Here is a 26,716-nt window from a genome sequence, read left to right on the forward strand (position 1 = left end):
CCTCCCTCCGCCCTGAGACTGGAACTTACTGAGGGCTGCGTCGATGGCACCGAGGCCGTGCCTGGCACATGCGAGCACGAGCACATCGGTGAGTGAATGAATGAAGGAGTGGATTCAGGACCCACGTGATTCGTGTGGCGTGCCTTTGTGCTCCCGCAGCCCCGGCCTGGCTCCTTCTGGCAGTTGTCACCAGGCCCCGTGATTGTGTGGGTGCCATCTGTGTCCCCACACGCTGTGAGATCCCTGAGGCTGAGCACGGAGCCCAGCCTGGAGAAGGTGCTTGATGAGCGTTTGTCAAAGCCTTGAGTCAAAGCGCTCGCCGCCCTGAGCCTCAGTTTCCCCACTTGTCCACTCCAAGTGTGGTCACCCTAGAGCCTTGTTAAGCAGCCGCCCTGGGTGACATTCTGGGATCTGGAACCTGTTGGCTGGCATTTCCGCACCCGCAGCTTGGTGTATTTGCCGCCCCAGTGCTTGTCCTGACTCTCCAGTGCTGGTCACTGCCCAGAGCCTGCCTTCCCCTTGATGAGCAATTAAAACCTCAGAATAGTCCATTGTTTAGAGTCAGGTGCCTGGACCCTGTATTTATCTCCAGCGTGCTGAGTGTGCTCGCGCCCCTGCCAACCACATGCTGGGCATCGTGGGGACGGCTCAGGCGTCTCAGCCCTGAGAGGCCATCGCCCTGGCCACGGTGCAGGACACAAGGAGGGAAAGGTGTGGATGGGAACCAGTCTTCACTGGGGCCCAGGCACGTGACCTGGGTGTTCCGTATATCCTCATGAAGGCCACCCACCGTGGGTGTCATCGGCCCCATTTCACAGCCCGGGAGTCGGAGGCCAGGAGAGCTACCCTTCACCTGGAACTGCCTCAAGTTCGTAGAATTTGTGAGGGACAGAGCTGGGATCCAAACACAGGACCGTCAGACTTTCTCAGCTTCCCCCAGAGGGTGGGTGTGATGGTCGGCAGCCGCCAGCCCCTAAAGCTGCAGCCCAGTGACTCCCAGTGAGTGAGTGAGACAGGGAGCGAGCCTCATGGGTGCTATTATGGGGTCTGTTTGCAGATAACCAGGCTTGATTTCTGGCTTCTTCTTCACCCCCCTATACCCCGCTTGTTCTTCTAGGGCCATTAAATCTCGCATCCTCCCTGGAGGACGACGTAGCAGAAGCCTGAAGAGCTAGAGAGAGATAGGCCGGGAGGTGAACCTACCATGGCCACAGAGCAGAGTGGGCACTCAAGGCCAGAGGGTGGCAGTGGGAGGAATCCAGTCCAGGCCTGCAGCAAAGTCCAGGGAAACAGAGTCCAGCCAACCAGCTGACTGTCAGGGGGACACCCCGGCACTGCCACTTCTTAGTCAGTGACCTCTGGCAAGCTGGCCTTGACCTCCCTTATCTGTAAAATGGGAGTAGTGATAGTCGCTGCCTGACAGCCCTCTTTGGGGATTTGATCAAGGAATTCATACAAAAGTCTCACCCAGCAGGAAGCACCTGCTTCATAAGCTGCCGTTGGCCACCATCCTATCCCCACCGTGCTGCACAGGCCCAGCTCGGGGGGCCAGGGTGTGGGCTGTGGGGTACAGCTGGGCACTGGACCACAGCTAGCAGTAAGGCGGGTGCTAGGCCTTGGGAACAGGAGAGTGACACAGTTTCCGGAAACAGGCACAATATTAGAGCAGGCAAGTCTGAACCAGAGATTCCTGAGATGCTTGTGATGATCATAAGAGGGAGAAGAGTTGGTTCGAGAACAAGTGGTAGGGGACCAGCTGTTGGAAGAGGAGACATGAGGGAGAGGAGAGCCAGACCCTCACTGGGGGCTTAGGACTAGCACCATTCTGTGTGACTCGGAAACATCAATTTACAATTTTGCAAGTTCATCCTGTTGAAGCAGAACCAGGGAATGTCAGAGGTGGTGTGACCTCAGATGATGCTGACTGCCCAGGGTCACAGCAGGGGGGGAGCACACCCCTGCCCATCTCCGTGCCTCTGTTTCCCTTTTGATCACATGAGAATGGTACCTTAGATGACCTTTTAGGATCTTGCCAACCCCGAAAATGACCCCTAGGGATTATTTCTGGGGCATGTTCAGTGTCAGGCAAGGGCTTATGGGTACTCTGAACAGGTGTGAATGTAGCAGGAGGAACCTGACCCCCCGTGACTGATGCATGAAGAGTGGGATGGAGGGAGGAGCATTGGTCTTGCTGCTATCCCTTTAGTCTCAAGCAGGGCTGTCTCTCTGAGGCACTAGGGTCATTTGCACACCATGGGACTCAAATTAGCAGAAGCTGGAAATCTTGCTGGAGGTCTCCCAACTCCGGATGGAGATTGCTTCCTGACCTAAGCCTGCTAGCCCCCGACTGCCCTGCCCTGCTCCGGGCACTGTCCCTCCAGTGCAGCTGTCCAGCATCCGAGCCACAGTGGTCAGAAGCTCATCTGTGCCCAGGCCTGGCAGGGGCTGGAGTTGGCCTGGTTGCCTTGAACTGTGCATCTGGCATTCCCGTGGTTGCTGGCAGTCGATGGGGGGGTGGGGGGGTGGGGTACTGCCTGCTGAGCTGTAGCCTCCCTTAAACCCCGCTGTGTTGGTGACTCTGAGGAACTGGTTTGCTTCTTTCTGCCTTTTTCCCTGCCTTAGACTCCAGTTCTCTACAAGGGTCAGAGCTGCACATGAACCCCAGACCCAGAGACCCCAACTGGCTATTACCATTCCACCCGGACCCCACTTTGGGCTAGATTCTGTTTCCCATGATCCTCAAGCTGCTGGCTGTGTTCTTGACTTAAACACATTGCCTCTGCCATTCTTTGAGCTTTAGAGATTGCCACTGCTAGAAGCTGCCTGTGTCCCACCATGAATGGCCCTGCTGGGCCACCTCGCAGGCTTGCCCCCCACCCCCGGGCTCCCCTCTCCGGGCTTCCTCCTGCCACTGGCCCTGATGCTGCGGCCCCCGCCTGCTGTTGGGGCACACATTCCCAGGTCTGGAATCAGGATGCTTTGGGCAGCAGATAACAGAAACTGAGGCCAGGAAAGAATCGATGACTTTCCCATGGGCACAGCCAGAAGTGACACAGCAGGATTCAAATCTGATCCGGAGCACCTGTTTCAGTCACTTCCCTACACTGTTCCACACCTGCTTCGACTAGAAATGGGATGGTTCACACATTTGTCCCCACCAGAGACCCTCTTCACCTTGGACTTCAACCTACCACCTGTCAGAGCCTTCGGACTGTGCTAGAACTGCAGTCCTGGAGAGGTCAAGCCCTTCCTTACGTCACCCAGGGCCATGGAAGGCCATGCAAGCATGATCATGAGGTCCACTTTTTTTTTTAAGATTTATTTATTTATGATAGACAGAGAGAGAGAGAGAGAGAGAGAGAGAGGCAGAGACACAGGCAGAGGGAGAAGCAAGCTCCATGCAGGGAGCCCGATGCAGGACTCGATCCCAGGACTCCAGGATCGCGCCCTGGGCCAAAGGCAGGCGCCAAACCGCTGAGCCACCCAGGGATCCCCAAGGTCAACTTTTTGATCTTGAAACCTTGTCTTTGTCCTCAGAGGTGTGTCTCTGGAGGATATGGCTCTGCCTTGTGTGAGTGCAGAGCATCCTTTCTGCTGCTCTTGTCAGTGCCCTCAACCTGTCGAAAGACCAGAGACAGGTCCCCGGGGAGATGGGTCCAATGGAGCTGTTTGCCAACTGGGCTCCAGAAAGCCCTGGAAGCTCTGCAGAACCCCTTCAGAGGCTGCACCACTCAGCTGCTGCCAGAGCACCTTGTCTTTCTCTGTTTCTCATCATAGTCTTCAATGTCAGTTTTATTCTCTTAAGACTGTCTGTCAAAAACTCATGGGTCCATTGGAGACGTGGATGCTTTTCTTCCACAAGATTCCACGAGGTTTTCCTTGCATGCAAATTCCTATCACTGGGGCCCCTGAGACAGGTTCCTCTACAGAACCAAAGCTTAATGTTCTCTCTTGGGCACCATTTGAGGGCCAATAACCAGGAATAGCCATGTATGCAGGAAACAGTTAAGCATATTGGTAAAAAAAATAGAGAAAGTTGTTCACTGTTTTTGCTTGGCTCTCTTGAAACAAAGACGGTGGTCACCAAGCCCTCGCAGAAATCCGGCCTGGGAGAGTTTGACCTTCCTCGTCCCCTGTCACCGTCCTACTATTGATAATAGAACCCCGCTTGTTTGACTCTTTGCTTGGCTACGAGGATGCCCAGAGCTAAGATCCTCAGCCAGGCAGCTGTCTTTTCAAAACATGTGTATATTTTTCCATTATATAGTATTTGCATATTTCTTAAGAATTAAAAAATAAAAACAAGTACAAGGAAGCAAAAAAAATTTTTTTTTACTCATTGTGAATCTACTAAAAAACAAAAAACCCCGTAAATAGTTTCATCTATTTCTTTCTTTTTATGTTCTTGTTGTTGTTCTGTTTATGTACAGTTTCCTGTGATTTTGTTTGCAGGGTTATTGGGGTTTTTTTTTCTTTTTACGTAAGGGAAATCAGCCAGTCTAGAAAACTTTGTAGCTTGCTTTTCTCAACCTCACATCATCTTCTTAAAGGATGCATAATATTCCACCAAGGAGATCAGAGGTCAGCAAGCTCGTTCTGTAGAGGGCCGGAGAGTAAATATTTGAGGGTTTTGAGCCATAGTATTTTGGTCCCCACTCTTCCATTCCGTCACTGTGGCACAAAGGCAGCCATGGGCATCGTGTGCCTGAGTGAGTGTGGTCGTGTTCCAATAAAACTTTATTTATAAAACAGGCTGCCGATGGGATTTAGCCTCCACTATAGATGTACTCTGGTTTTCAGAGACCTGTTAGCCATTTTCACGTGTCAGCACTTAGGTTTGCTTCCAGTAGTCAGTGTTTCGGTCTCAGAAATGAGGCTACGAGGAATTTGCAGAAATTTTTTTTTTCCTTAGACTATACTCCTGGAAGCTGGGATGACTCTGCCCCAAACTATGGATGTTTGTGAGGCAGAGCTCTTGGTGCAAGCTGTGAAATCGCTTCCCAAAACAACTCTGCTAACTTCCACTACCAGCAGTGATGTGAAAGTGCCCGTTTCCCTAAACCCTGTGTGCATGGGGCATCATCCTTCAAGGCGCTTACTTCCACCCGGCCCTGCCCCTTTGCAAGTGGACTCTGCTTTCATCTGATGTATAGCCCTAGTCTATACTTTTATTCTTTAAGCTTACTCATTTTTTTTTGAAGTAGGCAAGATATAAGCAACCAGGGGACACCAGGTAGGCACAGAAGGCCCAGTGTGGGTGGCACTGGCCAGTAGGGCTGATAGCTGCCCTTCTCTGCAGGGGAGGGACCATGAGGACAGGAGCTTACAGAGCCTGTGGGCCAGGTGGGGGTTGGGAGAGAAAGGAGCAACATGCTGGGAAGGAAAGAGAGTGGATTTGCAGGGCAGATGATTCAGGCTTCCCTCAGGCTCCACATTTGTGAGTGTGGGCAGGTTCTTTGCCTCCCTGAATTGCTCATGTTGTCATCTGTCAAGGGGGTAAAACAGTCAACTGCACAGGGTTGTCATGAGAATTCCACATGATCCTCAATAGCAGAACCTCGCACGGTGCCGGGCACATAGGAAGGGCTGCGGGTGTCTTGGCTAACGTGGAATCGACTTGACGGTTGGGTCTTAGGAGTGATGGTTATATGAATATGTTATATGAACCTATATTCATAGGTTATATGAATGTATTTTTAAAAAGAGGGAGAGTATGGCTCCAGTGCTTACCACATGGTGGGCTTTCGAGATGTAATCATTGGGTGAATGAATGAATGGAGCTTTGAAGCCAAACAGCTCCAGCTTTGTCACTTGGTTGCACGATCCTGGATGGTGCACCTCCCCTTCTATGCCTCTGCTTCCTTTGCTGCGGGATGGGTTTAATAGATAGAGATATTTATGTAGTGTTCACAGATGAGGAAACTGAGCCATGGGGTGGCTAGAGCTACAGCTGCCACATGGAGAGACCAGGGTGCCCACCCGCAGGCTGCTGCAAGGGTGAATGAAACAAGGAATGGAAAGTTTCTGACTCAGTAAATGTTTGTTCCTTTCCATAAGCAGGATGCGCTGCCAGCCTCGGGTCGTGGCCAGAGGAAACTGAGCACGAGGGTTTGCAGCCCCCATGGGAACAGGGACTGCCTTGGAGGCAGCTGCACGCCGGCTGTGGGTTGCTGGCACTGGCGCTTAGGAGGGACTCTCCAAGAGGGTTCTCTGGAGACCACCCTTCCCAGGGGGCCGCTTCCCAAGCAGCTGTCTCGCCTCTGCAGGGCCCACCTGCACTGGGGCCAAGTAGAGAATGTGCCTTTTCGCAGCAGTGTTTTGGCCTCAAGAGTGGATCCCAGGCTGCTCTGACAAGCCATCTCCCGGGCAGAGGCATCCAAAGCCCACATGGAGGAGAGTGTGGTGGAAGCAACACCTGGCACAGGACAGTCCCTAGGAAGAGCCCTGTCACAGTTACCTGCTGTTGACCTTGTGAGGCTCTTTATCATTGTCACTATGGACTGGGACCAGGTACAGGAGGCTTTACCTCCTCCATATGACATTTCATCCACCCAGCATCCCTTCAGGATAGGTGTGAGTATCCCCACTTTACAGATAAGGAAACTGAGGCAGGTACAGGGAGGTAAGCACATAACTAGTGAGTGACAGGGTGACAAGTGAGAACTTGAATTTAATTATCTGACTCGAGAGACCATGTTCTTTAGCACCATTCATATTTACTGCCCTTCATTGGGCATAAAACCTCTTGGAGAAGTAGAAGGGTCTTTGAGTCCTAGAACAACCAATCTCTTTCCTCCTGGATTTGGCTGTGACCCAGGAACTGGGGGACCCTAGATGCCTTGGGGTCAGAGCTCCAGCTACTCTTTTGACTCGCTCATCCACACTTGACTTCTTTCCAGGGAGTATTTCATCCATTCAATGGTCCAACAAACGGTTATTGGGGATCTTCCATGTGCCAAGCCTTGTTCTAGGTACAGGGATGCACCATGAACAATAATTATAGCCAGTCCTTACTATGTACAGGTACTACTCTAGACACGGTGCCTGGATTAGCTCATTTAATACTCACAAGAACTCATAGATAGCTCTTACCTTTCTTGACAGATGAAGAAACTGAAGTACAGAGAGGCTGAGTAATTTGTTCAAGATCGCACAGCTAATGAGTGTCAGAGGCAAGATTTGAACCCAGGCAGTCTGGGGTCAGCATCAAAATGTGTGACTGCCCCCATACTGTTGTGGCTTTTGTACTTCCTGCCTTCATCGAACTTAGAGTCCTTCTTTTCTAGCAGGCATGATAGCTCCAAAATAATTTAATTCAGTTTTGTTTGTCAAGAAGTGTACTGGACAATGAGAATAAATGATCCTGGGTGTGTAAAGTACTTGACATCCCACGGCCACTGGGGAGAAGTCAAGGTCATGAGAGGGACCTTGTCCCACTCCCCACCATGGCTTTGACTGCTATGTGCCTTTGGCAAGTTTTGTCACCTCTCTGAGCCTCCATTTCTTCATTGTTAGTATCAATTCTACATGCTTCCAAGTACTTTTGTGAAGACTAGATGACATGGCAGATGGAAACAAGATTTCATAATAGAAAAAAAAAAAGCAAAGCACCAGGCAAGGATTTGTTATTAGACCAAAGTGAAAATGTGATCAGTTTGATGAATGAATGAATGAATGAATGAATGTTCCTGACAGGCTTACAGATTGGCTTGGGTAACAGATGGCTCTCTTCAGGAGATCTGTTGAAGTTTTTAAGGATCCCATCAGGCCTCTGTCCGTGGCCATGTCCCAGCCTCCTGTCCCTTGAGTTCTTTTGTGTCTGATTTTTTGTGAGCCTTTAGCAAACACTTATTAATATCTGTTGGGAGACAGGCCTTGTGCTAGACTCTATGGGGAGACCAAGATGGATTTGGAATGGTCTCTGCCCTCCGGCATTCACAGGCTAGGAAGAGAAATGATAATCCTATTAACTACTACTAATACCACCACAAGCAATGATGACCAACGATTATCAAGCATTTACCACATGCTGGATATTGTGCTGAGTTTTTATATACATCATTTCATCTAATCACTATAACAGTTCCGTGAATTTGCTAAAATTACTGTCCCACTTTACATGTAAGTCCACACAACTCTGAGGTTATAGAGGTGGGCATGAACCCGAGAAAGATGTGAATGCAAGTAATCTATTATAAGATAGAAACCACTGTGTATCCTACTAAAGGGTCAAGGACAAGCCTCTCAGGGATCAGAAGGAGAAGGAAGAAGGATGACGGTGGTGGTGGTTGGTGGTGATGGTGATGCTGCTGCTGTTGATGGTAACAATGATATTTATGTGGCAGTGATGGTTATGATGATGACGATGGTGTTGCTGCTGCTATAGATGGTAATGATGATGATATTTATGATGATGATGGTGATAGTGATGATGGTGGTGATGGTGATGATGATACTGCTATGGTTGATGGTAATGAAGATGGCATTTATGATGATGATGATGATGATGGTAGTGATGATCATGGTGGTGGTGATCATGGTGGTGGTGATGCTGCTGCTATTGATGGTAATGATGATATTTATGATGATGATAGTGATGGTGATGATGGTGATGGTGGTGACGGTGATGATGATACTGCTATGGTTGATGGTAATGACGATGGCATTTATGATGATGGTAGTGATGATGATGAGGTGGTGATCATGGTGGTGGTGATCATGGTGATGGTGTTGCTGCTGCTGTAGATGGTAATGATGATATTTACGACGATGATGGTGGCGGTGATGATGGTGAGATGGTGATGGGTGCTATTCGTGGTAATGACGAAATTTATGATGATGATGATGGTGATGGTCGTGATGGTGGTGATGGTGATGATGATGGTGATGGTGATGGTGATGATGATGATGATGCTGTGTAATGATGATATTTATGATGATGGTAATGATGTGATGGTGCTGCTGTTGCTATTGATGGTAGTGATGGCCATATTTATGATGATGGTGGCAGTAGTGGCAATGGGAATTATGGGGATGAGGATGATGGCAACAATGATGATAATCCTCTGGTGTCCAGTTCTTGAGCTTCTGCTTTACACCAGGCCCTGACCCGGTTGCTTTCTACTGTTTCATTTCATCCTCACAACAACTTTACAGTGTCAGGATCTCATCTCTATTTTACTCATGAGGACTCTGAGCTGGAGAAAGGCTGAGTGGGTTGCCCACAGGCAGACATCCAGTCAGCTGGACTCAAACTTGAGCATGCCTCATTGTAGAGCCACCACTCTCTGCCATACTAGGGTCCTTAACCTATGGGCCATGGGTCCAGCCATCTCAGAGATGTTCCATGAATATCTGTTGAACAGATATTGACTGGATGGATTCTTAAAGGATCAACACCTTAAACCCAGAAGGCATAAATACCATGTCTTGAATGAGCATGTGTAACCATTATTTAAATACACGTGGTAATGCTGTGATGACTAACATACAAGTTAATTGTAAAGCATTATGTTCATTGTGGCTTTTGTATTATTCTTTTTTTTTTTTGCCCAGTGAAAAGATGCTAAGTGAATAGCTACGGGGAGTTTTGAGAAATGTTTTCATAGAAAAAGGAGTCCTAGTGCTGAAAATGGTGGGAAGCATCATGCCGCCCTACATGGCACGTGCAGGATGCTTTGCCTGCTGTCTGGCACAGAGATCCCTCAGAGGAGGGAGGAAATCCACCAGGATGGGGATTGGGAGCCTGTGGCATTTGTCCTGCATGTCTAAGTCCTGAGCTGTCATTCTCAGTGGCTCTCTCTCTATAAGAGCTGACACCAGCATCTAATAGCTTTCCCAAATGGCTATCAGATTCTCACATGAATGAATGAATAATGAAAGCAAGAATGAGTGAATTACAACGAACGGTGCTCAGGGAGCCCGTGAGGGGATGTTTTCCCCAAGGAGTGCTTGAAAGTGAGAGTTCCTCAGCCTGAGAGCAGAAACAGAATGCAGGGCTGCTGGCTGGACTTGCAGCTCTGTGAGTGGGGTCATGAGGCCAGGGCTGCGTCCCTGGGGGAGTCTGACCTTGACCCTGTGCTGACCATGTTGGAGGAGTGGAGGTGACTGGAACTTGGCTGTGAGGCCATTCTCAGCAGGGCTGTGCTCACCATTTTTGGATGCATTTTTCCAACTCAAGTGTAAGCTGACAGATGGTAGTAGAATAATATTCTCACTTTCTCTACTTCCCACAGGCCTCCCTCCAACACAGTCCTCCAAGCTCTTAGAAATCTCTGACACATCTCCACCATGAGACCACGGCTGGCTTTTGGCAGGTAAGCTCCCTCCATCTCTCCCCTGCACCCCAGGACACAGAGCAATTTCAGCACAGCCCAAACGCCGCTGGGCTGTGCTTGCGGCCAGGAGATAGGTGGGAATGACTTCAGCCTTGGCAGGAGGATGGAGCCCCACACTCTACGGAGACGTAGGCAAAAAGCTACCAAATGTCCAGAGTCCCGCAGCTGGCATTTCTGCAAATGGCAGCATATGGTGGTGGGAACGTATCCTGGGATGAAAGCCAGGGAACCGGTTCTGACCCCAGGTCTGCCTTTATGGCTCAGAAAAATCTCAAGGAAGCACCTCCCTTTGTGGGTCTCCATTCTCCTGTCTGAAAAATGAGAGAATGAGACTCAGTGAACTGGGCAGGCCATAAGCCAGCTGCTCTAGGCCCCAGCCAAGGCCATGGGGCGGCAGAGAGAGGCAGTGGAGATGCCACTGTAGCTGTCCACCACTTCCCTGCTTGTTTGCTCTCTGGACCTCGCAGCCACAGAAAACCTGGGCTGGGCTGTGTGTGTGCTGTGTGTGTGCATGTATGCATGTGGGGGCAGGACCCGTGTCCCGTCTAGCACACTCTGCTGGAACTCACACTCAGACCTGGACGGAACAGGGGTGAGGACAGGGCCAAAGCTCATGGGCAGAACTGCAGGGCAGGCTGGGACAGCCGCTTGGAAGACGAGGCCGGCAGGGTACTGAGAGCCAGAGATGAATAAGGCACGTCACCAGCCTCAAAAAGTGTTGCATCCTAAGGGGGAGATGCTATGCAAATAGTGACAGTGTGGGGAACCCGGGAAAGGCAGGAGGGTTCCATTCTGTCTGGGTTTGGTGATAGAGATGGTTTACAGAAGACCATTTGAAGGTAACACTTGAACTGGGCTTTGAAGGATGAACAGAAGTTCACCAGATTGAAAAAAAAAAAAAAACTGGAAGAAGGGCATTGTGGGCTGAGGAGACAGCAAGTGCAAAGGAGCAGCGGCTGAGATGTAGGCACAGGGCAGGAGGGGGTCGGCTTTTGGCTGTATGCCAAAGGGCTTGGGTTGGGCCCTGTATGATCAAGGAAAGGAGGTAATTCGGCTCCGTGGGGCCAGGAGAGGCCTCTGGGCCCCAGGGAGAGGCTGAGCTAAGAGGAGGTGGTCCGTTAGAACTCACTAAACCGAACCAATGGGGGCCAGGGCAGGTCACCCCTTGCTGAAGTGCTGGGGCCCTTCAGGTCTTCCCGTGCAGGGCATCAGGCCTCCCGTCCCGTGGTGGAGACCTCTCTGGTCGGGGGATGCTGGGATTGCCATCGGAACCCCCTAGCCCCCCCACTAGCTCTCCCTGCCCCCCTCCCCCATCCCTGAAGACCATGCCCCCCCACCACACCCCTTTAAGGACCCAATGCTGTTATTTAGGCCCTTTCCAGCCCTCTGCTGTCCATGAATAACAGGTGGCCCTACCCCAGAGTCATTTTCTGTGTGGTAGGTAATTCTGCACAATTTTGTACTTTTACAGTTTCCTCTCTTGGCAGAACTCAGAATGCTCTCACATCTGTCATCCCCTGGGAGAGTAGAAAGAGTAGGCTCTGGGGCCCAGCAGCGCTGGATTCCAGCCCTGTCGTGTCACCCCCTTGGGGAGCGGTGTGACCGGTCTGAGCCTCAGGATCTGCATCTCTGAAACACCTACCACCTCAGGTGGTTCCAAAACCTCCTGCCCAAGCAGGTGAAAGTCTGGCTCTCTGTCCACTCTGCATCCTTGAATGCTTCTCCATTAGCTCACATGCCTGCAATGGAGCGGGTCTTACAGGCAGGGGGACATAGACAGGCCTGGGGATTTGGGGCTCAAAAGGTGACATACGCGGTGAGCACCTGTGCCTTAACAGGCAGGCAGGTCAGTTAACGTGATTTTCCTTTAAAAAGTTCATGCAGCAGAACTTCCCTGACACCCCTTCTGTTCCAGGCTCTGGTGGACACTGGGGATCCAGACAGGGATAAGATGGTCCCTTCTCCCTTCACTGTAAGAAAGGGAAAGCACTGTGGAGGAGGGGCATGTGAGCCGGCCGGAGGGATCAGGAGATGGGAGGGGACGGAGGGGGTTCCAGGCAGAGGGACCAGTGTGTGCCACGCAGAGCCCATAGGAAACATCTCGGTGGGGTGGGGCATCGGTGTTGGTGTTTATGATCACCCACCCTACAGAGCTCCCCGTCACAGAGAAGCATTCTTGGGAGCCTAGCACCCTGCCCCCTTGTCAGCTCCGGAGGGTCACATCCAGGGCCAGTCTCCACGGTTTAAGATTAGCATCAACAAGCTCCACGAGAAGGCCAGATATGCAACCCCAGTGCCCAGCAGCGAGGAGCTTCTGAGGCTCTCCTTGGCTAGCGTTGAGGGCGTACGTTGCCTACAGCTCTGAAGGGGTCTGGGGATGATGTTGCTGTGTCTGCGCTGGGAGCAGGTCAGAGATGAGTGACACTTGGTCCCTGCCCCAAGTGCAGAGAGGGAGGTGGAGCGGCCTGCATAAGCCCACACTGCATAGCTACTGATGCTCTTATGGGGGGCGTTCAAAGAGCTATGGGACCACAGGGGAGGGGAAGCCAGAGGGCAGGAGCAGGGGGCATGCTAAGGAGGGAATCTTAGCCAGATGGTAGTGAATAAAAACAGTTCTGATAATTAACAATTACTTAGCCCTTACTACATGCCAGGCACTGTTCTTAGAGCTTTATATGGCTTTACACTTGACTTGCTCAAGTCCACAAAGCAGGCGCTGTTATTATCCTCTTGTACGGATGAGGATGACTCATGCACAGAGAGGCTGAGTAAGTGTCCCAAGCACTCACAGCTGGGAAGTAGCCTAGCCGGGCTGAATCCCGGCGGGCTGGTCTCAGAGTCCATGCTGGAATGACCCAGGGCAGCCTAAACACTAAGCCCTCTCTGAGAACTCCAGGCACCGACAGGCCTGGGACTCTGCTGTCCTCCAGCACATAGTAGGTACTCCGTAAAAACGTGCTCACTGACTAGAACGCACAAACGCATGGATGAAATGGCCCTGGGAGAGGTGGGGTGGAAAACGGGGTTGGGGACAGGCACTGCGGGCAGAGGTTGCAGCTAGAGCAAGGGCCTCGGGTCCCAGCTGGGGCTGCCTCCAGTCACTGGCAGGTCTGGAGCATGGGGCCAGATACAAGAGAATTTGAATGGCAGCCTCCCTGGCCGACCGTCCCTGCCCAGAAGACCTGGCACCTTCCCCTGAATCCTCCCCACCTGCCCCGACCCACATCGGGGAAGGGCAGGCGCTGTGCTCTTCATGTCCCTGCACCACTCTCTGTCACCCAGACTCCAGGGCTCCCGGGGACAGGACCCCAAGCTGCCCCACACACACCCCCAGGCAGGGGAGGCATACACCACCCAAGAGGGGCCCAGGAGAGACAGCTCAAAACTTGTTCCTGTAAGAAGTTGCTTCCGCACCGAGATTTCAAAGAGCAGGTGATTTTCAAAGACCCCTTTCTTCAAGCTCTGGGGGCCTCGAATGGAAACCCAGGCTTGGGACCGTGCTCTCTGGCTTCCTAGCTGGGCACCCTTGGGTGATGAGTTCGCTTCTCTGTACCCCAGTGTCCAGCTCCATAAAGCGGGGATAGAAACAACTGCAGAATTAGAGGGGGGCAAGGTGGGGGCATAACTCCTATACAGGACCGGACTCCGTGAAGTTTCTCGGCTTCCTGCCCTGTTGCCGGGGCCTTGGTGTCCTCCATAAAATGTAAAATGAAGACGGGAAGACATCCGGCTAGCTCTGACATCCTAGGCTTCCAAGTTGCCAACACCAGTCGACTAGATACATAAACACATTTACACACACAGAGACACTATCTGCCTTGGAACTAGACCATGTAATCATTTTTTATAAATTTAAAATATATATTAAGTTACGTCTAGCGTGAATACACTGCTTATCGTGTCTTTTCTCGTGCTTTCTTCCGGTTATGAGAGTAATGCGTAGTAATGGGTAGTTTATCGAGAACGTTTTGGAAAGTTCGAGAACATTTTGGAAAGTATAAGAGGAAAAAAAATGCACCCGCTATTTCACGTTGAAGACCGAGATGCGGCCTCTTAGGGGTTTAGTGAACTCCTCTCGCGCATGTGTTCTATGCACAGATTTCTTAAAAATCTATTTGGGATTCTAGTCTGTTCTATTTTTTAACTCAAGCCGAGCTGCTGGAGCAGGTCCCTGGGCAGGGCTGCGCCCCCGAGCCGAGCAAGGGAGCCGCAGGCGGCAGCTGCCACAGCTGATCTGGGCCGGGGGCCCCCCCAGCCCCTCCCGGCGGCCCGCTGGAGACATCTGACCCTCGGATGTTCTGTGTCACTGGCGGGGGCACATTCTACACTAATTTTAGCTTAGCCTCTTAGGCCTGCTGGCCTGGGGGCCTGCACATAATGGACGCCTTATGTAGACAGCTGCCAACGGTGCAGGAAGGAGCGTCCCACCTTAAAATGTTCCCCGTCCCCGGCCAGTCCTCTGCTCTAGGAGAACAAGCCGGCTCCCTGTTCCTCCTCCCACCAGGAAGGGGCCTTGTTGATGTTCATGGCCCAGCAGGCTGGACCTGGCGGGCAGGTGGCCCACCAAACACACGGGTGATTGCTTCTGTGGACGGGGCCGTGTTTTTATAGGACGGGCTTTGATTTGAGCTGGAACAGCTGAGAAACTTCCCGAGAAATTGCTGGGTGGTGTGTTTGCAGCAGGGCAGCAGGGTGTCTGAAATGGCCCTGGGTGCGTAGGTAGAGCCTTCTGGAGCCTCACCTTGATGCTGTAACTCTATCAAGTATGAACAAATGTACAGTGTCCTTTGACATCCCGTTTGACCCTGATGATGTGGGTCTTGGGTGACAGTGCTCCCCTGTTACAGGCAAGGGAGCTGCGGTTGGGATGAGGCGGTCATTCGCTCAAGGTCACCCAGCAAGTCTGTGGCAGAGACTTGAGCATGAGTGTGGGTCTCCCCTGTTCCAAGTCTGGGGCTCTCTTTCCACTCATCCGCACCATCTAGGTGAGCCGCTCAACCAAGTCCGTATCCATCTGCTCCGTGTTTCCTTAGGTTTGGTGTTGTTTATCGCAAGGAGATCTTTTCGTTTTTCGCCTTAAAAGTCATACCTGTTTATTGAAAATACCTATACCTAGCTGGTCTGTATCTGTTTCCACGGCACAGATCTGATCATGGAAGACTCTTGCTTCAAAATGCAGGACGTCTCTCTTTGGCCCCCATGCCTTCGCCTGACACCCCACCTCCACTGGTTGCTCCCCGCTGGACCCCCTGAATCTGGGCTCCTGCAGCACTTAGATTTCTCTCTCAGGGCACCTGGGTAGAGTTGGGAAATTTTCCTTATGATCTGGTTCCCGGCCAGAATGGAGCTCCCCGGGCAGGAAACCTGCAAGCTGCTCATCTGCATGTCCCTGGGGTCTGCACTGGGCCAACCTGTCAAGCCCAGTAAATGTATTGGGCCCCCAGCCCACAGGCTTTCATGAGAAACCGGATCTTTAATCCAGGCTTAGAAATGAGCCGAGGCCTGCCCAGCACCTGCCAGCCCAATAAGGAAGTGGCTGTTGGCTGGGTTCCCAGGGGGACCTGCAGGGCCACATAGCCCCCAGCCCTGTGCAGACTGGGGAGAAGAAGACAGAAGGGTGTCCCCAGATGTGTGCTGGAGACCAACCCCTGTCCCTGTGGCAGATCCTCTACCTCCCCCATCCCTCCACTCCCCCGTCCCCTGGCAACAATACAGCCTGTGTCATGTGGTCCTCAGCCTGGACAGTGGCTCTTTGACCAAGTCTGATGCTCTTCAGGAATGATCCACAGGCATCACATGCTGCTCTGGGGGAAGAAAAGTATTCTAGGGACTATGCTGGCTTCATCAAGGCAGGACCTTTGCTCTCTGACTCCACGTGGTACTCTTCTCTGGGCCATGGGCCCTCAGCCTCCCAGATCTGGGTGCTCTAGATGTGGTTATGGGAGAGGCAGGGCCGTCCTGAGTCCCAAGGCCTCAGTTCCAGCTAGTCCTACCACTTAGGAGTTCTGGGCTCCACTTCGATGGACTTGAGTCTCTCCTTCTGCAAAATGAGGCTGGTGATAGCAGCCTTACAGGGTTGTTGTATTTCATAGGAAAGTGCTTTTAAAAAGTGTAGCAGAACAGCAAGCACACCATGAATGCCTGCATTCCTTCTTCTGGAGGGCTCTCAAGAGCTCGAGAGCCTCCCCTGAAAAGTGCCCAGGCTGCTCGGCGATGGTGGTGGCCTCAGGGAGAAGTAGCGTGAAGGGCTGCATGTGGCACTGTGGGCTAACTGTGACCATTTCTTTGATTCTGACATGGTCTTCGGGGTTTAGCCAAAGACAAGAAAGAGGGAGAAAAACCCCTCTTGTTTTCTGATGGAAGTCTGTGGACAAGTGAGTTTTTGTAATAGAGTCCTTTCACTTTCCTTTTAGCTTTCTAGAAAAGTGTCTTTCATTCATTTGTCTCTTGGTTTATTCATTCATCCTACAGATATCTCCATGGCCCCGACCACATGCCATATGTGGGCAAGGGATGTGCTAATAGGTGGATTGGGGACCCTGCCTTTAGAGAGCCCAGCGTGTAACTGATAATTGTAATTTGGGGTGACAAGTGACATAGGAAAGGCACGGTGTTGGGTGAGGGAGTGGTCATTTCCTGCAGGGCTGGTTAGAAACGTTTCCACTGAAGATTGTGGCAGCAAAAGAAATAGAAGCATAAAAGACCCAAGAATAAACTTAAGAAAGTACTGTGGATTGGTCTGTAAATTAAATAAAATCCCCAAAATTTTATTTCATAAAATTATTAGAAAATACCTCTGGAAAAATAAACATGACTGAATAGCTTAGAAAAAAGTCAGTGTTATCATAATAATTAAAAAAAAAGAAAAAGAAAAAAGTCAGTGTTGGTAAAAGAGTAAGCCTTTGGCTCAATGGACAGAACTGAACACCTAGAAGTAGCCGTAAGTGAGCGCAGCACTTAGCATTAGAGAAAAAAAAGCGAGAAGATTCCTAACAAACTCTCAGGACAACCTGCTGGCTACTTGCAGAAGAGAAACAAAACAAAGCTGGATTCATACCTCAGTCCTGGTGCCAAAATAAATTTCTGGGTGATTAAAAAAAAAAAAAGGTATGAAGCCGTAAAGCTATTAGAAGAAAAACGGTGAGGGAATTTCTGTATTGTATTGAGATGGAGAGTGCGTCCTGAACTGTAAAACAAATCCAGAAGTAATGGAAGGAAATAATTAAAGACTCCGTGAATCAAAACCACAATAATCGAGGTCGAAGGGTGATAACCAATTAAGGGAAATGTCTCAAGATACATATGATGGGTACAAGGTTACTACCACCAGTATCGGAAGAGCTCATAAATTAAGTGAAGGCAGATTGTCAGTAGAAAAACAATCAGGCACCTTGCAAATAGGCAATTTGCATGAGACAAAATACAGGGTATAGTAAGCATAGGAAAAGTGTAGTCCCCAGGAGTCAAAGCACATTAAAGAATTGAGATGTACTTCTGGGGGCCTATTTCAAAGAGTAAGAATCCTTGGAGAGATGAGGAAGGGGGTCCCAGGGATACTTGGGCACTCCTCACGGGCTGTGAATTGATAGACGTTTTCTGGGGTGGGTGGTGGATTTAACAGTGTGTACCCACATTTTCAAATGTGTATACCTTCCCCTTGGCAGTCCACTTCTGAACAGGAGGTCCAAGGAAACCATCAAAAAGTGCCTGCACTGAGGGGGGCACTTGATGGGATGACCACTGGGTGTTATTCTATATGTTGGCAAATTGAACACTAATAAATAAATTTATAAAAAAATAATAATAATAAAATTTTTTTTAAAGTGCCTGCAAAAAAAAAAAAAAAAAAAGTGCCTGCAATGGTATATGGAGGAAGACAGCCAGAGCACGATGGTTAAGAGTGAAGCATCAGAGGTCAGAGAGACCTAACTTTAAGCCTGGAGGAGTTACTTAACCTCCCTGAGCACCAGAGCCCTCTTCTGTAAAGTGGGATCATCATGACATCACCACCATAGGCTTGTAGTGCACCTCATCCAAGATAATACTTATAAAACTTAAAATGAAGGCTGCGCCCCCAGTAAGGTCAACATTAGCTACTTTATTACTGCCAATGAGGATGTTCATCATAGTGTTGCTTATAACAGTGAGTAACAGGAAATGACCAAATTGGCCATCAGTAGGGAACTACTGGTTAATAATTGAAGAAATGCTCACAGAGAGGCAGCTGTCTGGAGACCTGTATTTATGGACACAGAAAGGTACCTTTGACATATTCATGCGTGACTTTCGTTTTTAAAAAGTTATCAAAAGCATATGGAGGATATGTTCCAAGAAGCATAAAAGTATGCATCTGTGTATCTAGAAAAGCACCGTCGATTCCTGTCATTCCCAGTAGTTAATGTTCTATGAGGTTCCCACAAACCCTGAATTAGTGAACACTGAGCCGTTGTTCCTACGGGGAATATAGTATTCGGTTCCTGCGAGCCTCTGGTCACAACATTCTTATCAAAGGATCAATGTATAATGTTATTTTACGTGTGTTTCTGTCAAAAACACCTCATGTAATAGATATTGTTGGTTCATTAACGTTGAGTTCGTGGCCAGCAGTAATGTAACTCATACCTGAGGGCGGCTTATCTAACACACGTACTTTCTCTGGAAGGCACATCACAGCAAAATCACCGACGAAAAGCATAAAAATTCCAAAAAAAAAAAAAATTGACACTAAAGAGATTGTTAAAGGAACAGTCGTTGACATAGGAGAGCTGAAATGAGAAGGTGGCATTGTGTTTCTCCACCTCAGCTAGAAAGATGCGTGTAGGGTGGCTCACGTTTTTCACCGTCCTGCTCAGGTCTGCAAATGACCGTGAAGTACCCTGAACATTGATTTTGGGGGTTACAAGTAAGTTTTAGCAAGTAGGTGAATTTGCAGATACAGACTCTGTGAATAATGAGGTTTGACCGTATCTAGAAATGTGGTTGTTATCCAAGGGCCAGCATTTTCCCCCTTCTTCCTTGTGCTTAAAACTCTAGATAGTGGACATGTATGAGTATCAGTCAAAGCAGTAAGTTTTCTTTTTCTTTTTCTATTTTTTTGGGGGGCGGGGGGAGGAAAAAATTGTCATCAGTGGTAATTCCATTGTCAAGACAAAAGCCAGAATTGTTAGGATAACGAACACAGCTATTACTTTTATCTATTGCTTCTGACGGGCCACACACACTTCTAAGCCCTTTACGTCTATTAATTCGTGTACTTCTCACCAGAAGGGGCAGGTGCTATAAATATCTTCACTTTGCAGGTGTGAAAATGGAGACAAAGAGAGGTCTGTTAACTTGCCCAAGATCTCACTTCATAAGAGGCAGAGTCTAGATTGGGACCCAGGCAGTCTGGCTCCAGAAGCCATATTTTCAACCAGAATTCTGACTGGTGCTGGGTTGCAGAGATCCCCCGGAGCCTCTGACCAGGTCCTTGTCCCAAGAGACCTCCGGTCTAGATTGTGAGCAGTGATGGGGGCACATCAGGCATTGCAGGTTCATGGAGGGGGAGGCCTTCCCAGCCCAGCCTGAGGGCTTAGAGAAGGTGACACTGGCCAGCACTTCACAGTCTGGCTCCCTTTCCTGTCTCTGCTCCTTACAGGCATGCCCTCCCTCCCACTGGAGCATTCCACCAGCAGACACACCCAGCCATCTCCCTGTCCTCGAGCCTGCTGTGCCTTCTCACACTAGTGGGCCATCTGCCCATCCCCTAAGGCTCAGCTCACACATCGTCTTTCTCAAGCCATCAGGAAGAAGCGAGGGCTCCTTCTCCCAGCCGCTCATCTATTTTTGACCTATATGGCCCTTATCTCTACTCACCCAACCATCTACCGGTCTCTCATGAACTTGTCCTGGAGATCTTTGGGCGCCCCATACCCAGTATGCTCCTCGTGCATTTCATCTATCCCTACGAGTGTGTTGAGTGAACAGGTAAACAAGCAGATGGAAATGCCCAAGACCCTCCCTGCAAAGATCTAGGCAAGCTGAGTTGTAATGTGGTTGTCGTTGAAGGCCGCCAAGGCTCTGGAGGGTTCTGGAGGCCTGAGCTGTGTGACCAGGAGCCTCTGTGACCACAGACTCAAGAGCCAGAGCTGACAGGGCTGCGAGGCCAACATTAGCTATGGTGTCGTTTCTGTGGCTTCTGAAAAACCCCCACCCCAGTGGGAAAGACTAAGAAAGGTCCCATTCAGCTTCTCTTGGCATTTCCAAGGGAAAGGATGGGGTTTGGATTGGCTGGGCCACGGACATCTTTTCTAAAATAGCTTCATGCATATTCAACTGCTCCCTGAAATAGTCGAGTGGCTATTTTAAGCAGCTTCTACTCAGATGCCCACACATAATGGCATCTACCTTGAGCATGTAAACCAGTAAGAAGCAAAGAAAAGGGTACGAGAGGACAATGTTAGGAGGCCTTTGACGGATTCCGACCCCTCCTCCCCCACCCCTCGGTGTTTTCTTCTCAGGGACTCTCTTGCATGAAATTGAAAGTCATGGTTACTATGACAACTCCCTAGAGGACTTTTCCCATCCAGTGACCTCACCAACCCCGCTCCCAGAAAGCTCAGCCGCATGGGGGGCAGCAGGGTAACTCGAAGCCTGGGTAGGAGGTGAGAGGAGTCCTGCGGGAAGTCAGGTCGCGGCCTCAAGAGAGAGCTCCTCGCTGCCCATTTCCTCCTGCTTTATGCACGATTCAAACAGGTTCCAGCAGGTTGGAGGTGGAGGCCGGGTGGGGAGAGGTGGGACCCGACCGCAGCGGGTTGAGGTTACAACAAAAAATCCAGCCACAGGGGTGAAAAGAGAACAGCTCCACAAAGGCAATATTTATTAAGAAGGGTGTACTGGAGCATCAGGGTACCCGGTGCTGTTTGCTGGGGAAATAAAGGTAAATAAGCCACAGGTCAGGAGATGGACAAGTACATAAACAATTGTGTGTGTATTTATCCAAGCTTTGACTGTTTCCGTCCACCCCTCACCCCAAAAATAAGGTTCAGAGGAGAAGCTGGGAATATAACGTAGTAGGTGGCACCGTTGAGGTGAGGACACGGGATTCACCGAGGAAGGAAGCGGGTCTGGTGAGGTGTGGGGTGAGGTGTGGGCAGAGCCGTGGGAGCTTCCTTGTAGGACAAGCAGGGTGGCCCCTGTTCCTGGTGGCAGGCTCTGCACACACCAGAGGCACAGAGGAGGAAGGCGGGGTCGGCCCGGGGAAGGCCCAGCCCAGGTGGCTGGAGCGTGGCACCAAGGAGGAGGTGACATGCTGAGAAGGGGCAGCAGAGGCCGAGCAGCCAGGTCCCTGGGGCTGTGGGGACTCTGCTCTATCACTTCGCGTGTGGTCAGAGGCCCCAAACCCCCCGGTCACCTCTGCAGGTCTCCCTGCATCGCAACGTTGAACAACGATTGGAAGAAAATGAGATTGGGTAAAAAAAAAAAAGAAAAAAAAAGAGAAAAAAAAAAAAAAAAGCTTCCCAGTGAGAGATGTGGTGATGAGCCATGGGACAAGGAAGTGACCCAAGCCTGGGTCCGAGGAGGGCTGAGAGCCGGGGGGGATGACCCGGGAGCGGCTGCTCAGCCCGTGTCCGTGGAAGAGCCGGCTTGCTTCTACACGGCTGGGCCTACACTCCCACGGTCGCCCTGTGGTCACCCAGGAAAGGTTCTGTTTGGTGTTGTTCAGGGCACCCTGAGACAGGCAGGAAAGTGCGTGATGCCTTCCAGGAGGCTGGGCACCCAGAGGGTTTGGGTGAGAGGCACCCATGGAGCTCAAGGAGGGGAGCTCCGGCTCTGCCCAGGACACCGGGCCGGGGGGGCCACACGTCGCTCCTGGGGGGCTTCCTCGAAGGCTTCAGGAATGATCGGCAAGCGGCCTGGTGCCCAGAGGTGGCGGTCTCTGGCTGTCCTATCCATCCCCTGCCATTCCCCTACTCGCATGCGGATTCTTTACCCTCCATTCATTCGTTTGCTCGCTCATTCATTCCTTCAGTTGGAACAACAGAACAGGAAGTCGTGGCACAGGTGACGGCTTCTTCGCTGAACGTTCAGGGATCCGTGATATCCCTGAAATTATAAGAGAATGAACACATCTCCTGTGTTCATCATCTGGAGAGACAGTGCATGGCTTTTAACAGATTCTCAAAGGGCCCGATGACCCCCTAGAGTGGTTATGAACCACTGATAGGGATAGGAATGGTTTTATTCATTTTTTTAAAGATTTATTTATTCATTTATTCTTATATTCATGAGACACACAGAGAGAGAGGCAGAGACACAGGCAGAGGGAGAAGCAGGCTCCATGCAGGGGGCCTGATGTGGGACTCGATCCCAGGACCCAGGATCACGCCCTGGGCCGAAGGCAGATGCTCAACTGCGGAGCCACCCAGGCGCCCCAAGAATTGTTTCATTTGAAAACAAATGGCTTTGCCTTTTGATAGGCAAGCAAGCTGGGTGAAATCTCTGCTTCTGGTCGAGCTGTCCCAGATGACGAAGCATGACTGGGGACGCTGCCGGGGTCCTGGGCATTGCCGTACACCTAGCGTGTGTGCACGCGGCAGCCGAGCTGGACGCCGAGGCCTTCTGGGCGTCGGGGGAGGCCAGGATCCTCCACCTAAGGCTCCTCTCTGTGTCTCTCCCCTCCCGACCACGGTCTCTCTGCAAGGCCTCTTTCCAGCCTGTACTTGACAGAACGTGAGGAGGCCCTTCTGGTTTGGATAGAATTAGAAAGCTGGAAGAAAGCTGAGGAAGGAGAAAGCATCTGAGCTGGAGGTGCAGAGGCCTGGGTATTGAATAAAGGCTTTGAAGGGAAGGAGAAGCTGAAGCTTATTGATCAGTGTAATAAAAGTCAGGTTATCTCAGACCCTGTCTGGAAAGCCTCCAGTGGCTCCCTGTGTCTGAGTAAAAGCCAGAGGTCTTATAAATGCCTTCACAGCCCCCGTGATGTGGCCGCCAATGACGTCTTATCTATCCCCCATCCTCTGGCCTTCATACTGTTCCTCAAACTCTGGCCTCAGGGCCTTTGCATGTGCTTTTCCCCTGTGAGGAAAAATATAGTAAACATAGTTTCCTCTCTTACTTCCTTCAGGCCTTCCTTTAAATGCCTCCTCCTTGATGAAAACCTTCTCTGGGCCCTATTTAAAATGGCAAAACCTCCTCCTGCCACTACGCCATCTCCTACTTTGCTCTTCTTGATCACCATCTAACATGACATTGTTAAGTACTGTTCCCGGTGCCCGAGACCATGCTTGGCCCACGGTTGGTGCTAAATTAATATTTGTGGAATGGATGAATCGCCTCTCTTCATGCTCTGAGTTGGCTGTTGTAACAAACTCTAATCTGCCGATCCTGTAGTAACTCTGCAGGACAAGTTTTATTCTCCCTTTCTCAGACGAGAACCAGAGACTCAGCAGCTAGAACCACTTCCTGGGTTCTAGGGGCTCAGATACTCCAGCTGTCTTTTTTTTTTTTTTTTTAAGATTTAATTATTTATGAGAGAGCGAGCGAGAGAGAGAGAGAGAGAGAGAGTAGGGGCGGGGTAGAGGGAGAAGGAGGAGGAGACTCCCGGCTGACGTAGGGCCTGATCCCAGGACCCTAGAGTCTGGACCCGAGCTAAAGGCAGTTGCTTAACTGAGCCACCCAGGCATCCCTTCCGCTGTCTTTTTTTTTTTTTTTTTAAGATTTTATTTATTTATGCATGAGAAACAGAGAGAAAGAGAGGCAGAGGGAGAAGCAGACTCCATGCAGGAAGCCCGATGTGGGACTCGATCCCCGGACTCCAGGATCAGGCCCTGGGCTGAAGACAGGTGCTTAAACCACTGAGCCACCCAGGCTGCCCATGTTTTGGGTTTTTAAAAAGATTTTATTTACTTATTCATGAGACACACACACACACACACACAGAGGCAGAGACACAGGCAGAGGGAGAAGCAGGCTCCATGCAGGGAGCCCGACGTGGGACTAGATCCCCGGTCTCCAGGATCAGGCCCTGGGCTGAAGGCAGGTGCTAAACTGCTGAGCCACCCAGGCTGCCCCCTTCTACTGTTTTTTGTTTGCACATCCCTGTCCTGCAAGCCTTTGACGCTGCCTTTACCAAGGCTCCTTGCACCAGGCAACAGGCTGGGTGTGTACATGGTCCAGCCATGTCCGGGTCACATGGTGTTTGATATGTCCTGGAAGTGTGAGCCGCATGCACTCATCAGAAGCAAAGTAAAGGTGAAAAGAAGATAAGTTCATGGAGCTTTTGATGGATTCCTAGTCCTCGGTGCCACCCCACGAAGTATCTTAAACAGCAGCTCACTTTTCTGGAAGAGATTACAGAAATGAGGACTTTGCTCTTTGATAATAGAGGCCCGAACCCAGACAGAAGCCCAGAATGCGTCCGATAGCCCCAACATACGTCAGCCGGGTCCTTTGCCTAGAGTAGAATCCACCGGGTGGTCCTCTGCCCCTGTCCTTCACTGTTACACACAATTGTAACACACGCTAGGGGTGTGAGAAGTTGGTGAGACGGGATGGGGAGAGAAATGCGCTACAACCACCGCCCCCCACAGGTGGTCCAGTCACTGAGAATTATGAAGATGGATACACACAGCATGTATCTTTAGGGAACTTACTGTCCAGCGAGAGAAACAGATGGAAAACAGTTAAGTTGAAGTGTATTCATTTATGCAAACCCTCACCCTATTCCGACAAGGCTTCAAGAGAGATTTGGGGACGATGATATGGTGATATTCTGTGGTTGAGGCGGGGATACCGGCTCCCGAAGGGGGAATGGTCTCTTCTTCCTGGGGAGTCAGGGTCTCTGAGGTGGTGGTGCTGGTGCTGGGAGGAGGGGAGGCAGCTGGCCTGCTTGGTGACCCAGCAGGAGGCCCCATGGCTGGAGTCGGGGGCGCACAACCATCCCCAGGTGCTGGGAGCGGGTCGTGCCCCTTGAGGAACTTCTAGGCCAGTGAAGCAGAGCCTCGTACCTACAGCCCCTCTCTCCTCACTCTCAGAGGCCTGTGCTCAGCATATGGAAAGCCCCAGGCTAACGGGGCCTGTGACATTTCCTGTGGTGGCTGAGGGAGACGCTGCTCCGGGCTTGACCCCCACATCTGGCCACACAGATCACGATCCATAGTCGTTGGGGTCACAGGAGCAACACCTGGCAGCGCCTGGCCTCCAGACAGCACAGTCCCGTTTGCAGAGCTGCAGTGCACCCCTCACCCCCTTCGTTCTGCTCCCAGGAAGGCCGGGGGCGGGGGCATTCTCCAGTGTGTGGATGGGACCAGAGAGGCACAGAGACTCCAAGCCTCCCTCCCAGGAAGTGGCAGGGACAGTTCTGGAACGCGGGTGGAGGGGACAGGAGCCCTGCCCGCACAGACACGGGCAGAGGACCACCCAGCAGCAAGAACTGGTGGGAAATGGCTGGGGCTTCGCCATCAGGTTGGACCAGGTGCAGAGCCTGCCTCTCCCAGCCACAGGCTGTGTGCCCTCACCTCCCTGAGCTTTGGGCGTCTCGCCAGTTAAATGAGAATAATTGTATCTCCTCTGTGGGTTTGTCATAAGAATTAAATGAGGTGAGCTGTGTACGTCCACCCAGCGAAGCGCACAAGGGCTAGAGCCATGCACGGCTCAGTTTGTGGCGGGCTTTCCGTGAATTATTCCATCCCATTCTCCATGCACCCCACAGACTGGGTCCTCTCACCTCATTTTATGGACTTACAAAGACACCGAGTTCACCAAAGCTCCCCTGCCAGCCGGTGAGGGAAACTGAACACTGGCTCGAGAGTCCCGGTCATTAAACACGACGCTGCTGTTACGCACCTTGTCTCGTTTCTTTTAGGAACCTTTGGCCCACACGGGCTTGGCCCCTCACCAAGCTTGTGGAGGTGACCCCCTGACCCAGCAGGAGGGAAGCACCAGGGGACGGTGTGGCAGGGAGTCCCTGGAGACGCTGGACAGGCCGAGGGAGCTTGACCCTGGAGGAAACAGTCAGCAGCTGGGGCTTTGGGAAGGAAGGGCTGCAAGGTCACGGGCATGAGGCAGAGCCGCATGGCCAAGGTGGTTGGTGGCTTTGGACAAGCAAAGTGGTGACCTGGAATCCAGCGGGCTGGGTTTCCCTTCCCACTTCCTTCCTGTGCGACTGTCTCGCTGAGTCACCTCCAGGAAGTGGGGGTGGTGAGGTGGAGAGTGAGGAGCCCTGGGTCCTCCCTCCCCCTCCCCCTCCCCTCGCCGCGTGACCCTCCACCAACCACTTCCCCTTGCTGGGGCTCAGTTTCCACATCTGTCATACAAGAGGCCTGGCGAGATCTCCGAGGTCAGTCAGAGGGCCTTAGCAGAGGGAAGCACCTCCTAGAAGACAGTCTAGGACAGAGGAC

At 51.2% G+C, this 26,716-nt stretch overlaps 1 protein-coding gene across 7 annotated transcripts in view; it reads left to right on the plus strand.

Annotated features, from left to right (window-relative positions):
* The window catches only part of HIVEP3 (HIVEP zinc finger 3), a 457,232-nt gene that overhangs the window by 284,572 nt on the left and 145,944 nt on the right, over nucleotides 1-26,716 (plus strand). For all 7 annotated transcript variants that reach the window (XM_077844481.1, XM_077844477.1, XM_077844478.1 and 4 more), the window contains one exon: nucleotides 10,236-10,316. The gene's annotated coding sequence lies outside the window, so the exon portion shown is untranslated. The remainder of the gene's footprint in view (nucleotides 1-10,235; nucleotides 10,317-26,716) is intronic.

The sequence above is a fragment of the Canis aureus genome, chromosome 13 (genome assembly GCF_053574225.1).
Source record: "Canis aureus isolate CA01 chromosome 13, VMU_Caureus_v.1.0, whole genome shotgun sequence".
Classification (NCBI taxonomy): Eukaryota; Metazoa; Chordata; class Mammalia; order Carnivora; family Canidae; genus Canis; species Canis aureus.